The sequence below is a fragment of the Astatotilapia calliptera genome, chromosome 14 (assembly GCF_964374335.1).
Source record: "Astatotilapia calliptera chromosome 14, fAstCal68.1, whole genome shotgun sequence".
Lineage (NCBI taxonomy): Eukaryota > Metazoa > Chordata > Actinopteri > Cichliformes > Cichlidae > Astatotilapia > Astatotilapia calliptera.
Genome location: NC_137435.1, coordinates 2343041 through 2357412, shown reverse-complemented (window position 1 = coordinate 2357412; position 14372 = coordinate 2343041). Strand labels below are relative to the sequence as shown.

Genomic DNA, 14372 nt, shown 5'->3' with positions numbered 1-14372 from the left:
GAAATACGTGACTGATAATAAGTCGGTATATTTCCTGACTTCATTTAAATGGATACCTGGATCTGAAGCTGCTGTCTGCTCGTCCTAATAAAACATATCATTCACTAGTTGGGAAGAAGGAATTTTCCTCTATCTGGTCAGATATTTGTTGACAGTCTGAGAAGAATAAAGGTTTTTCTTTATAGAAGTCAAAATGAAATCCAGGCTGTACAGATGTGACGTTCTCTCAGAAGTCAGCCTTTTATTTTACGTTCAAATTCGAAGCTGCAGAAAAGACCAAAACGACAGCATCTTCTGTTTGAAGCTTGGCGTGAAGGAAGCGTGGGCGACTGGAAGCACAGATGCATCGTGGACAATGAAAAACATCCACTGTAATTCCAACTGTGAAACTACTTCCCACATTATCTGAACAATAGGCAAGTTTCTCCAACCATCAGCCCTGCTTCTCTTCTTTAACGACAGAATGATTTATATTCAAGGTTCAACACAGGAATCCAAACTTAATATGTAATTTTTGCAAACCTATAACATTTCCAGTTAACACTTATTAACTTCCAATTAAGTTCTCTTCCAAAGAGACCAGTTGCTCATTAAGTGAATATACGAGAACTCACGTGTGAGCATTAACCAAATTCCCCAAACAATGCTTGGAAGTCCTAATAGAGTAGCTTTGCATGATTCACAACTCAAAATAATCCTTCTCAGTTCTGAGGGAACTCAGTTCATTCTATTTAAAACAAGCTGTTTTAGCTCCTCCTCCTTTAAGCCGATTGTCTTCTGATTGGCTGTGCCTCACAAAAATCACAGAGAAAAGCATATTCGGTCTATTTAATGATTTAATAGTCACAGTGGAAGATTTTCTTTTCTTTGCTCAGTGTTATTTCAGCACAACTCATGAAATTAATCTTTGATACACTTACAGATAAATTTAATCTGGGTAGATTTATGTTTTTCCTCAGACTGTATCCTCTTTGGGGATTTTAATCAATTTCTTTCAATCCACTTTTTACTCACCATGCATTCTTAAAACCCATTCATTAGGCACCCATAATTAATAACTCACATATTTTTTTAAACTTTGAATCCTGGGAGAAAAATCTGTCATATTTTCCTTTCATTGGCTGCCCCTCGTAAGCAAGTCTATACTGCAGGTGGGCGTGGCTTCTCTGCGTGAATGACCATATTGAGGAAATCTGCTGTCTGTGACATCTAAGAGTAAAACACTGAGCACTGGGAGCAGAGAGAAGTCTGACCTTCGGTTTCAGGGATTACGTGTACATACTCTGACCTCAGTATTCAAAACTTTGCCCATGAAGTAAGGAAAAGTAGGATAAGTCGACTTTAACAGAGAGTCCATGTTACTGCAGGCCCTCCAACAGCTCATCCACCTCCTTCACACTACAGGCATTTCTCACCAAAAGCTCAGTTTAAAGGGACATTCTGTGTTTTCTCGTCCCTGTCCATAGTGGCATCATTATAAGAGCCTATTATGGCGTTCCAGAGGCCGACTCACAGACTAAATGCCTTGTTTCTGTCCGCCATGGGAGATTTCTATAGAGCCTGAACTCCCTCCTTCAACAGAGAGGCCCCTTCATCGTCCTGCCCTCCTCCTCCTCCTTGCTCTCTTCTCCCTCTGACACAGACGAGCCTTTATCTGCCCATCATGTGCTCGCTCTCGTTCTCTTTTTTCTCCGGCCTGACCCTGTTTTCCGCAGGCATGCTGGGTAGGATTTGGGGGGAGACACACACACACACACTCTCAGAGTAATGTGGGGGGGAAAGGCTGATTTGGAAATCCAGCTAAATATTTTATCCATGGCAGCGCTATCTGTCTGCGTAGCTTAATACCGATTTGATGTTATCTCTTAAGTCTTTCCAGCAGAGGTTTTCTTTTTTTCCGCCACATTTTATTTTCTGGTCAAATAATCTCTTCATATCAGCCATTCAGCATCAACACACAAACAGCCACCTCGACGAGCCAAAACCTGCTGCGGAGGTGCAGGTTGCTGTTGTTTTTAGTTATTCCCAGTTTGTTCTGGAACATCTCAAAACTTCCCCAAATCACTTGTTTTGTTGGATGAACAGTCTCAACAACCACAAATATTCAAAGAAACAAGGGGGTGATTATTAAAAGAAAGTTTGAGAGTTTCTGGTTAATTCTGCACCTTTTCTAATGTTATCTCTTCAAAAGATTTTAACTCTTCTTAAAATGTTAAATTCTCAGAGGAATGTGAACAAAATGCAGCAGAGCATTCCTTAAAGACATCGTGTTTGGACTTTAGTTAAATTAAGTTAAATATTTCCTTACTCATATATTCTTCAGCTTTGAAAATCCAGTTTATTTATAGCCCAAATCCAGACACCTGAGTGTCTGTGTCATCCAGTATGTGCCAATATAAAACCCTTATGACTGGGGTGCTTTAGAAATGGCGCTGTCACATCCACGTCCATTCACTTCAGTGTTTTTAACTCTTTAACTTATCTGCAGCACACGCTGGAATCTGCAGCTCAGACGACAGTGAGTCGAGCTGCGTCTTCACCTTAAGTTGCTAACCAGCCCGTTCTCGTTCTGGGGAGTTAAGGTGACAGGGCGGTCATTCCAAACTCATCATTTTTCATCAAAGGGACAGATCTGAATCAAACAGCAACCTTTTTGACTGAAAAATGAAGCTAATGCAGGTCCTCTAATGTTTATGTCCAATTCTTATATGCAGCCTACAACATTACAATCTAACCCAGTACTGTTTCCTCCACCTGACCAGGCAGTTTTTAGAGCCAAAACTTCCTCACCACTACTACAGCTTTCCAGTGTGCACCTTGCAGGTCTCCCTGCATCCAACGCTACTGTGTCAGCTGGCACCTTTGCTAAGCCACAGGTGATGTCTGACGAAAGCTGTCATCATGTCACACTTTCAGGGGGAGTATGTGATGTGCCAACTAGCTCGCAATCACAATGCTAATACCAAAAAATGAGCAATGCATAAGCTAATATATCAATCAATCAGCATCCGACCCAGAAACGCAGCGCTGGTCAGACACTTCACATCCTAAACTCTGTTCCTGACCTACCAGAGCGATGCTGCAGATACATCGCTGCAGACATGCAGAGCATTACATAAATCAAACATACTGAAAAAGAATACGCTGTAAGGTGAGAAGTTTAAAAAATGAGCATGACTAAGCTAATCAGAAATCAGGGTTTAGCCGTATCCCAATGATTTCCCATCGATGCTAAACAGGTGACCTTTTAATGGTAAAGATGAGCGTATACGGAGAAACTCGTGGATCCATCGTAGTCTTGCATGACAGTAAAGCGAAGACTTTGCACATGTTGTGCATTTCACTGAATTTAAAACAACCACATGATCCACGCGTGACCAGAGGAAACAATCCCCTCCTCTGCGCTCGCCGCGTTCGGCATCTATAGATCCATTTTCCTCGCTGATTGTTCGCGGTTAGCTGCGATACGTGATGCTGAACACAGCGTCCTGGGTTCCCACAAAACTTCTGTCATTTATATTTCACTCACTGATTGATCATTATCACCCTCAACTATTTTGTCTCCTTTAATCTTCCTCTAAATGAGACCTCCTTCACCACTTCTCATTCCTCCCTTCCTTCCATTTATTACCCTTCTCTTATTTCTTCACTCCTTTCCTCACTGTCTCTTTGGCTCCTAATATCCTTCTGCTCCATCTTTCATTGTTAACATCTTCCTGTTTCCTTTTGTGCCTTCTTTCTCCTTCTTAACCTCATTTCTTCTCCTCATTCTTACCCTTTTCTTCTTTTTCTGTCTCTTTAATTTGCCGTGCCATCCTCTGCATCGCTCTCTCCTTTCCTTTATGCATGTTCCTCCACGTATAAGCCATCATCCATCCTTTTGCTCCTCGTCATTGCTTCCTGCCCATTTCTCTTCTTACTTTCGCCATTTTAACCCCAACAATAATTTGTCATTTTTGTCTATCGTTCATCTTCGTCGTCCCGTCTTCTCGTCTCCTGCGTTCGTTCATTTATCTCCCATTCATCATTCAGCCCATTAACCTTTGCTTATCAGCTAATTAGTCTTCTTTCTGACACAAGCTGGGACTGCGTGTGTGCTGAAGGTGACCATATCGTCTTGGTACTGAGTCAAAACTTGAAATATGTTTTTAAACGTTATACTGACTGTGCAACGATGAGCAGCCTAGGGTCAAAGGTCAAACTAAACGTTCGACATGTTATACACAGATTTTTGTAAGAAAAATCAGAACTGGGTGTGACATCACAACTGGACCAATAGCTGACATCTCTCTCTCTCTATTAGTGATTATTATTTATCCCCCTTTCCTGCAGACAAACAGAGAAATCTTCATCATAAATATTTACTAAATGCCATTAATTTGGTGAAAAACTGATGTAACGCAACTGACATCGGCTCTGACTTCAGTAAATGCCGTTTTATTCTGTGCCGATGTCAGTGGACAAGGCCAATACCGATCAAAACACGGGGCTCTAGTCCAGATTTCCATCTTCTGTGCGTCAATGAATCAGTGTTTACTATGAATTCTGCCCCAGCATCGATGTTTAAAACAACCAAAGCTAATGGCGACATTTTTCCTCCCTTTGATCGTTATGTAAAAACTGCAGCCTTTTAGCTTTTTCAGATCTTTAAACATTTATCTCATGAAAAATTTATGTGATAAATGTCAGATTCTGACATCAGTTTTATTCTTTAACCATATCAGCAAACATACAAATATTCTGCAGATTTATTCATACTGGTATGTACAACAGTTTCCTCTCATCGGCAAAAGCAAACTAAACCTGTTTGTAAAATGTAAACACTGTGAGTTTGGGTTGGATGCTGATATTTTAACTTTGACTGTTGAGTTCTGATTATTTTTAATGTTTATTTTGGTTTTCTAGTTTTTCCACTTCTACTTCTTTCTTTATGTAATGTGCAAATATTATAAAGCCACAAAATCCAGGCAACATCAGGTAAATATCAGGCGCTAAAATCAATAAATCTATAGATGTTGGACGGATATACTGACGCATTTGTGTGAGGAAGATTAATCTATTTAACTGAAACTAAACTAAAGGTGAACAAAATAAAACTAAACAATGTGTCATAAGAAAAGTATCATTTAAATTAAATAAGAAATATAAAGAAAAATATAACAGAAACAGGAGAAACTATGTGAGAATTCAGTTTATGACTAATATTCAGACTAAAGTAACTACTACATTTTTTTCCCTGATAAATACCAATATATATTCTAATAATCTATTAAAAACTAAACTAAAACTGAATGTACTTAATAAACTTATGGAAGCTAAATTTAGTACAAAATACATAAAAAAATACTGCCCTGTGTCACAACACACTTCACTTTGATCACAACTCCAAAAACACTCACACTGAAAGTTTCCTCTGACTTGTTTCAACCCCTCCACCACCCCAGCATCCACCTGTAGCCTCCAGGCAGACGTTTACTCATCATGCACCAATGTTTACATCCATCATTAAAAAACAGCAAGCCCGGAGTCTAAACACCAAACTCTAAATTTAATCTGCTGCTGTGACAAATCAGTCATTTCAGACATGAGCCGTCTGAACGAGGAGACGCTTGGCTCTCCTAGCGCCATTTAGCAAGGAGCAGTGCACCAGACCACCTGATGGCACCCCAAAATACATAAAAATGGGTGTAACAATAGGCAACAGTGTTATATCACATAAAAATACTGTTGTAGCACAGCTGTATGCTTTAATTTCTTCTTTTTTAGCATCTTTCAGTCAGAGGGAGCTGAAAGGATTTGGAGTGCTGTCTCAGGGTTGGTTTGATTTTAGAACCTGAAGGAGCGTTTGGACCTGTAAATGTATGACGTCAGACTTTCCAAGCAGATAAAACAACCCTACATGTGCGTTAGACCACAACTATCTATATTTTATCCTGTGTGAATGTGAAATTTGAGTTAAAATAAGGTGACCTCTCATTCTTCACTTTTCCTTCCTTTTTTCCTTTCTCCTAGCTCTGTGTCCTTCTTCCCTTTCTAGTTTAACTTGAACCCTAACCGTCCTCCCACATTTTTATTTCCCCTCTTTTCCTCCGTTTATTTCCACCATGTTCTGCTAGAAGCTGCATGAGAGAGAGAGGAGTGCACGAGCTCTCCTCCTCCTTCTTATTTTATTTATTTATTCTTTATCCGTCAAAGCTCCTGCAGCGTGTGCGCGCAGTGGAAAATGGAACATAAGTCTAATGAGAAGGAGGCAGAGGGAAGGAGGGAGGGAGGCGCGCACACGAGGCCCGAGGAGGACGACGAGGGGAGGAAGCCAGCCAGCCAGCCAGCCGCGCGCATGCTCGAGACAGCAGGTGCCCGAGCCCCCGATGAAGAGGGGGAAAAAAACTAATTTGCATTGCTAATGAGCTCCTCTCTGAGCCTCCTCCCCCCTCCATTTTGGGGGGCAAAAAAAGCTTCTAATATGGCGACATGTTTTTAAATCGTGTGCCCCTTCGTCTTTCCTCCCAAACACACCAAAGGAGGGGAAAACGCTTAAAATCCTACCACCATGTTGCAGTTTTAAAGGATAATTCTGTAAGTTATGTAGTAAAAAAATCCAAATCAGAGCTGAAACACTGCAGAAATATGAACAAAGCGATAAAAACATGATGATGCAGAAGGTCAGCAGACTTCAGTGTTTACTACACCTGCTGCAGACACACTTCACATCGATGCAGGAAGGACAGAAAAATATCAGCGCAAACATTCGCATTCAGCTCCAACTCGACACAGTTCAATGTGTCTTTATGAAAAGCTTTATACAGGGAACAATGGACGGCACATGGGCCCCCAAAACAACCGCTAAATGATCGATTAATCACCACCTGGTAGTTTAATCATAATCAAGATAAGCAGCAAATGAGTGAGGGGTTCATGGCTTTACGATCAACAACAACAGAGAGAGGGGGGCTCGCAGAGAATCCATCACTGAGCAAAACAAGTGAAGCGCCAGATTCCCAACAAGCACGTCGTTGTCTATTGTTGGAAGAAGAAAAGAGTGGCATACTTCTCACTTTTAACCCCCAGCCTCGACACATCAGGGCCAACAGGACGGGAAACAGCCGATAGTGACACTACATACACGAGTTTTCCCGCTTTCCTCGCACTGACCTCGTTTACGTTTCTCACGTGCACGCTGGGCTCTGATTGTGATGTGATTCTGTCTGTCGCCATGTGCGCACCATTTTTTTTTTAAACACGCGCTTCATCGAAAATGGCTTAAAGACCCTCACGCGCCCTCTCCCCTCCCCGCCCCCTTTCCAGTCTCTTTTCTTCCTGCGCGCGCATTCAGACTGAGATTCTGTGTTTATTGCGCTCGCTGCTGCCCGGGCGCGTAAACAACCTCACGCGCCTCGACGGGTTGTTTTTTAAATTATTATTATTTGTTCTAATTCACTGATTTTATTTTTGTGGTAGGATATTCTCCAGACTGCACGCGCTCAAAACAGAAACACACACAGGCGCGCGCGCGCGCGCAAGTAGGTGATGACAGATACACATGTCAGAGCCACAGGGACCGACCTAACCTTCCGTCCCGGAGAGCAACAAACGCCCCTTGGAGCCGCGTGGAAGCACGGAGAGACATTAACAGCTCCGTGTGACATCAAAGTATCAACCGCAAGCCCCGCGCGAGTATCATCACCTATCACACACAGCTCCTGTGAGGCTCCATAACGTCACAAAAACACGGCAACCATCCTGTGTTCCACCCCCCCCCAACTCAATTAAAGAAAAAAAAATCTATGGAAATAAATATATATAAACGTGTCTCTTTGCAAACAGACGCAATTGGATCAAAGGCTTTTTGGGCACTAGCGCGCGCGACGTCGCCAAACAACAGCCCCCGCTCATTGTCCCCCTCCGCAACCGTCACCGCCGACAAAAACAAGCCCTCGCACGAGGACCCCAGATCAGCACACCCTCACTGCCCCGCACGCCACCACCACCACCTCCACCACTACTACTACCAGGTTAATATGACCGTTAAAGGCTAATTACCCGCCGGCTAATCGCCATTAAACACACTCCTGCGACCTGTAGCCTCCAACTGCAGCCGAAATAAAAGCCTCCGCTCATTAAGAGGTGAGCAGGAAAACATGAATAAGACGCCAGAGATGTGCCACTCGGCAGAGTGATGGTCAGAGTGGAGAAATGCAGAAATAAAAGAGGCAAACAAACCTCCTTTCGTGTGCGTAAATCCGTTTCCAGGCGCGTGGACAGAAAGGTAATAAGCTTGTTGTGTTGGACGGGAAAAGACGCTGCCGGGGCTAAATCCTACCAGCCATCCTCTCTCTCTCTCTCTCTCTCTCTCTCTGTTGCTCGCTCGCGCGTCTGCTTGCGTCGTCGCTCTCTCTCTCTCTCGCTCAGCCAATTGTGTGAGATGAAATTGGCGCGAGGGGTTGAGCAGCGGGACGTTGGCAGGTTCTTCTCTCTCTCTCTCTCTCTCTCACACACACACACACACACACACACACACACACACACACACACACACACACACACGCACCGTTCACCTCTCAACGTTATTTGGTTGCCCCTAGCAACCACCCCTTCTGCGCCCCTTGTCCAGGAGCCCCATCATCTCCACCCTCACCACCATCACTTCACCCGACTCCACCTCCTTAGACTGCCCAAAAAAAAATGTTTCTGAGAAAATGTGAAAATGATTTTTCTCTCCATCCCTCGTGCGAGGGATGCGCGTGCAAACTTTGAATTAAAAGAGAGAGAGATGAGTGAGAGACAAAGGGAGCAGATGGAGTGAGATAGTCAGCGGCGCTCCTCTGTGCGCCAGCAGCTTACAACTCTCCCTGTGGTGGCTGCTCCATTCACGCTTCACGCATTGTTTTCCATCTTTGTGTGTGTGTGTGTGTGTGTGTGTGTGTGTGTGTGTGTGTGTGTGTGTGTGTGTGTGTGTGTGTGTGTAGGCCGGAGAACAATGGGGGCAAAGCATCAATGCAAGAAAAGAAGAAAAAGAGAGAAGGGTGCAGGGCGAGGTGGCCCCTTCCTCCTAAATTTGAAATATGCACAAAAAGCTCAGATCTTCTCTGGATTTCCTCCTTTTGTGTCCACACTGCATCTTCACTGTGTGTACATTATGGCTGCAGTTTTTCTTTCAGCACAACTGGAAACCTGCAGAACTGCAGTTGCTCTGAGGTCCACTTTAAGGGGAAATGATAGCTCAGTGGAGGCAGCTCATTGGTAGCTCGCTGGAAGCTACGGACTGCAGAGAGGATCTGCTGTCATAAGGGGGCAGTGTCAAAAATATTTGGCTGTACTATGATAATAACAGTCTCACAGCAGTTTGTAAAATATTCACAAGTGTTAATTTACTAATCCAAGGCAGTTCAGTTTTATTTAGATAGCGGTTAATCGCATCTACAGTAAACAGCAGTAAAGGTAGAAAACTGAAAAATGACCCCCATGAGCAAAAACTTGGCGACAGTGGGAAGGAAAAACTCCCCTTTACCAGGAAGAATCCTCAGCAGTTGGGGTTTAGGGGAGCAAGACAGGACAAAAGATTCACATTTCTGTTTCTGGGCACGAAATTTCTAGTTTTTAATGTACCTGAACAGACTTGGCACAACCACAGTCTAATAATCTTCATCCTTTAACTGCGCTCTGCTTCTGAAGAAGCTGTCCTGATGTGACATTTTGGGGGAGTGTCCAGCAGCAACGGATGATACGGTTGGTTTTACAGCATTTCAAGTGTGTTTGTAGAGCAATAAACAGCAACTGCACTTTACTCCTTGTAACTACTGCAGTAGTGTGACACACCAGCTTTATTTTATGTAGGAGAGTCATAAGAAAGCTGCTTCACAGACTTAACTGATAACACAACTCTGAATTTCTGCACAGACCAAACCAAATCACAGTCTCTGCTAAACATTCACTCCATGCCAACTGTTCAATAAGCTGCATTCATTGGATCTTAACAGATATAACTGAATATTGTTGGACATTGCTCTAAACACAGATTTATGTTTATTTGTTTTTTTGCTCTTAGCTCTGGATGATATCACAAAGTGAGACCATCCATAATCTGATCATCTCACAAAGCTCCACCCACCTGTTGTTTAAACTTGTTGTTTATGCGGGACAGCCAATTAAAAAAGCCGTTGGCTTAAAGTGGGAGGGGCTAAAACGGTTTATTTCAGACAGCTGATAAACTGAGGGGCTGCACCAAGGCCCAGTATATTCAAATAAGGATCATTTTGAACTGTGAATCATGCAAAGCAAATCTATTAGCAGGAGCATGAAAATATAGAGCTGGAACTGACTACAACTGATCCCATTTATCCCAACTCAGTGACCCTGCTGTGTGTCAGTTAAGATTTTTAATTTCCCTGCATGAATTTTTAGAGTTTCTATTGACCCACCAGAAACGCTCATGCTCATTCTAAAAAGATTTCACATGGGTTGCTTTCCACAGAAGATCATGCAAAGCTACTCTGAAATGAGGAGCTGGAAATGAGAAAAATAAGTCCAGTTTAAAAACAAACGTCTGCTCCACTGCCCAACACTGCAGTGCATTCGTTTGCAGATCATTAAAGAGCAAAGAAGAAATGTAGCTGTTTTATTCTGAAGCCTAAAGCATCTGGGACTGGGTTAATTGTCGCGTACAGACACAGCGCGGTCCAACGCCGACCCCTTAAAGGATCTTAAAAGAGACACGAAGAAGACGAGAGAGTGAGCGAGCAGAAAAGGGATGTGTCACTCAGCGTGCCGTTGACTCTGCAGTCTGATGCTGATGATGATTTGACATGACAGCCAGCAGCCTCCTTTTCTCCTGCTCCTCCTTTACCTCTGCTCTGCCCTCATCCCCCCTCTGTGCCTCTGAGGAGAGGAGACATGGGGAAGGAGTGGATGGGCAAAGGAGGAGAGCCAAGGAGAGAACAAAGGAGATTCAACAGAGGATCCTAGTGGATGAAATCAAACTTGTTTTTTCATAGTTTAAGAAAAGTCACCAGATGAAGACGTATTATTTGACTGCACATTTCCACATGAATTGTATCCCTCATAAAATCTGATCTAGCCCCGTTTTCTGGGGTGCACATCTGGCCATTTTGATAAGATGTTCTAAAAAATGTTCCAAGTTTTTGGACGTTGGCAGCAATGAGACTTAAAACATGACTGCAGATGTCTCAGCCCACAACAACATCTTCTGACCATAAAAAACGTGACAGTCTTTTTAACGATGCCAAACATGCCATAATGTGAGCAATATAAAGTCCGGCAGAGCAAACAGGACCTCACACTGTAAATGCACACAGTGGACTGCCTTTAACTTTATTTATACTCATATTGAGTCAGTGACTCGTACTTGGTTTTTCAAAGTACAGAATACTCATATTTACCTGCCTTAGTTTAGTCATGTTTATGTGTTTAACTGGTCATTCCAGTGGATGAGAAGTGCTTTCCAGTGTTTTTTGGAGCGAGAGCAGCAACAGGCCACCAGCAACAGTGCTCGTGTTCAGGGTTTATGATTAAATGTTAATTAAAAGTAGTGTTTCTGTAACTGGTGTTATGGGGCATGTGAATGAGGCAAAGTGTGAGATCATAGAGAGTTAGAACATAATTTAAATACTGTGGACTCACAGGCTTAGGTTTATAGAAAACATTTAATCATCTGAATTTCTGAGTTTATTTACTAAAAAAATGTTACATAAGTTAACAGATAGATAGATAGATAGATAGATAGATAGATAGATAGATAGATAGATAGATAGATAGATAGATAGGTAGGTAGGTAGGTAGATAGATAGATAGATAGATAGATAGATAGGTAGGTAGGTAGGTAGATAGATAGATAGATAGATAGATAGATAGATAGATAGATAGATAGGTAGGTAGGTAGGTAGGTAGGTAGGTAGGTAGATAGATAGATAGATAGATAGATAGATAGATAGATAGATAGGTAGGTAGGTAGGTAGGTAGGTAGGTAGATAGATAGATAGATAGATAGATAGATAGATAGATAGGTAGGTAGGTAGGTAGGTAGGTAGGTAGGTAGGTAGATAGATAGATAGATAGATAGATAGATAGATAGATAGATAGATAGATAGATAGATAGATAGATAGGTAGGTAGGTAGGTAGGTAGGTAGATAGATAGATAGATAGATAGATAGATAGATAGATAGATAGATAGATAGATAGATAGATAGATAGATAGATAGATAGATAGATAGATAGATAGATAGATAGATAGAGATGAAGTGTATCTGATGTGTTCTTAATTATTCAGAAAAAGACTAACAAAGTAAACTTTTTAGTCCATACTGACATGACAACATCACCAAATTCTGAATGTCTCAGCATAAATCACGATTCATCAGGTAACGTTTTGTATTCATTATATTATATTATCATTATATTAAGTGTATTTAACGTATCCATTTGAAGTCCTACACAGTCAGTCTTTTTTGAGGTAGCAAGTTTGGTAAAAAAAAAAAGGTAAATGTCCTGTATTTGTATAGCGCTTTACTAGTCCCTAAGGACCCCAAAGCGCTTTACATATTCAGTCATCCACCCATTCACACGCACATTCACACACTGGTGATGGCAGCTACATTGGCAAGTTTGGTTTACATTTTTAAAGTTTAGCCAACTCATCATGTTAGCTGCCTTTTCCTTTGGCTCATATGTCGGCTAACAAGAAATAAACCTCGCAGTCAAAGTGACACACTGTCTTATTAGTGTGTACCGATGAGAAAGTCATTAGTGTGATGTTGGTTTACCGGTCAAATAGCCTGACAGGAAACAAAAAAGCTAATCTGTGAGGCACACTCTACCACCTAACACCGCTGTGACTGGAACGTTTGCAATATTGTTGTTTTTTGTTGCATCAAATCTGGAGTCCAGAACCTCTACAACAGGTTCAGTATCATCAGCGGTGGCTGGATTTAAGGGGTTAAAATGTGCAGCACATTCTCAGTATCCTGCATCTTCATGAGGGAATATAAACATCTCCTGAACTGATAGAGGCTGGCAGCTTTCTCGTCTGCAGTAATTACACTGCTGTCTCGACATTTAAGTGGTAATGATATATTGATGTTCTACTGCACGCTCTGATATCTCGAAACATTTCAGGAATTAATGTGTCTCCATTTTATTACCAGTGGTTCAGACTGCCTGCAGGGTCACAGCATGCTGAAATCCCCGACTGAACCGAGGAAAAATCATTTTCACCTGACTGCTCCTGCACAGCAGTAACAGGTCCGTCCCTCTCAGAGGACACTTCCTGTCTGTATATTAAAAAAAAAGGTTAAAAGGCAAATTAAAATCATTTTCTACCTTTTTAAAGACTGCATAAAATCTCTGCGGACCAATAAAACAAATCTCGGATATTCGAAGGTAAGTCGTGCGAGTTTTAGTGTGTTCTACTCAGCGCGGTGTATTAAAAGCAGAGAGGTAAAACCGTCGAGCTGTAATTCAGCAGCCGGAGTGCTGAGTCAGGCTTGTTTCTGTTCCCCATCACCGGCAGACCTTTTTCACTCATCACTCCATATGCTCACCTAATGAGCCTTTGAGACCAGGAGCACTGACACACACATAAATATGCATTGATGCTTTCAGGTAAGCGTGTAATTCCATTCACAGCTGCTCCGTGGGATTCCTCAGAGCAGAGGGATGGGCTCGTTTCGTTTCACGTGTGGAGGTCCTACTTATACGTGTACAGTTTATGGCAGAAATGTCTACCTGGTTTAAAATCTGAGAGTCTGATTCTGTGTGTCGGGCTGACAGATTTTGTGTCTTATGTTTGGGGAAGTAAAACGCAAAGCAAGCAACTGAAATCTGCAGTCGGTCTAACGGCAACCAGACCATAATATTTTATTACAGTGATCTGAACATCCTGTAGGTATCAAAGGCACTGCCCTGCAGTGGTTAGAATTATATCTGTCTAACAAGCCCCTTTTCCATAAGTACCTACTCGGATCGACTCAGCACAGTTGGCCACAGTTTTCCATTAGGTCACAGTTCCTGGTACCAGGTACTTTTTTAGTACCCGCCCAGGATTCCAGGCGATCCAAGCAGGTACTAAAATGTGATGTTGCCAGACTGCATGCCACCGACTGGCTGGTCAGTAGCTTCACTACTCATGAGAGTTTCTCATTCATGAAAATTAAAACGGCCATTTCGAAACCCGGCGAACAAGAAACAACGCCGTTTTCCCCGAGTGTAATGAAAAGCCACAGACCGAGCAGCAGGTATATTCTTGCTTCGACATCCACCTGTTTTGTAGCGTTCGTGTTGCATGATGCTTGGACACATTGCTATGATGACAACCACACATGTTAGGTAGTACCAGATTGTAATGGAAAACCAGTCGATC

At 42.3% G+C, this 14372-nt stretch overlaps 1 protein-coding gene across 3 annotated transcripts in view; it reads right to left on the bottom strand.

Moving 5' to 3' along the window:
- LOC113035964 (uncharacterized) overlaps positions 1-8503 on the bottom strand; it is a 38259-nt gene extending 29756 nt beyond the window's left edge. Inside the window, exon 1 of one of the 3 annotated variants that reach the window (XM_080288382.1) lies at positions 8221-8503. The gene's annotated coding sequence lies outside the window, so the exon portion shown is untranslated. Of the gene's footprint in view, positions 1-7048; positions 7258-8220 lie in introns of those variants that run through there. The other 2 variants (XM_080288385.1, XM_080288384.1) reach the window with 2 other exon arrangements.
- Positions 8504-14372: the final 5869 nt, after the last annotated feature.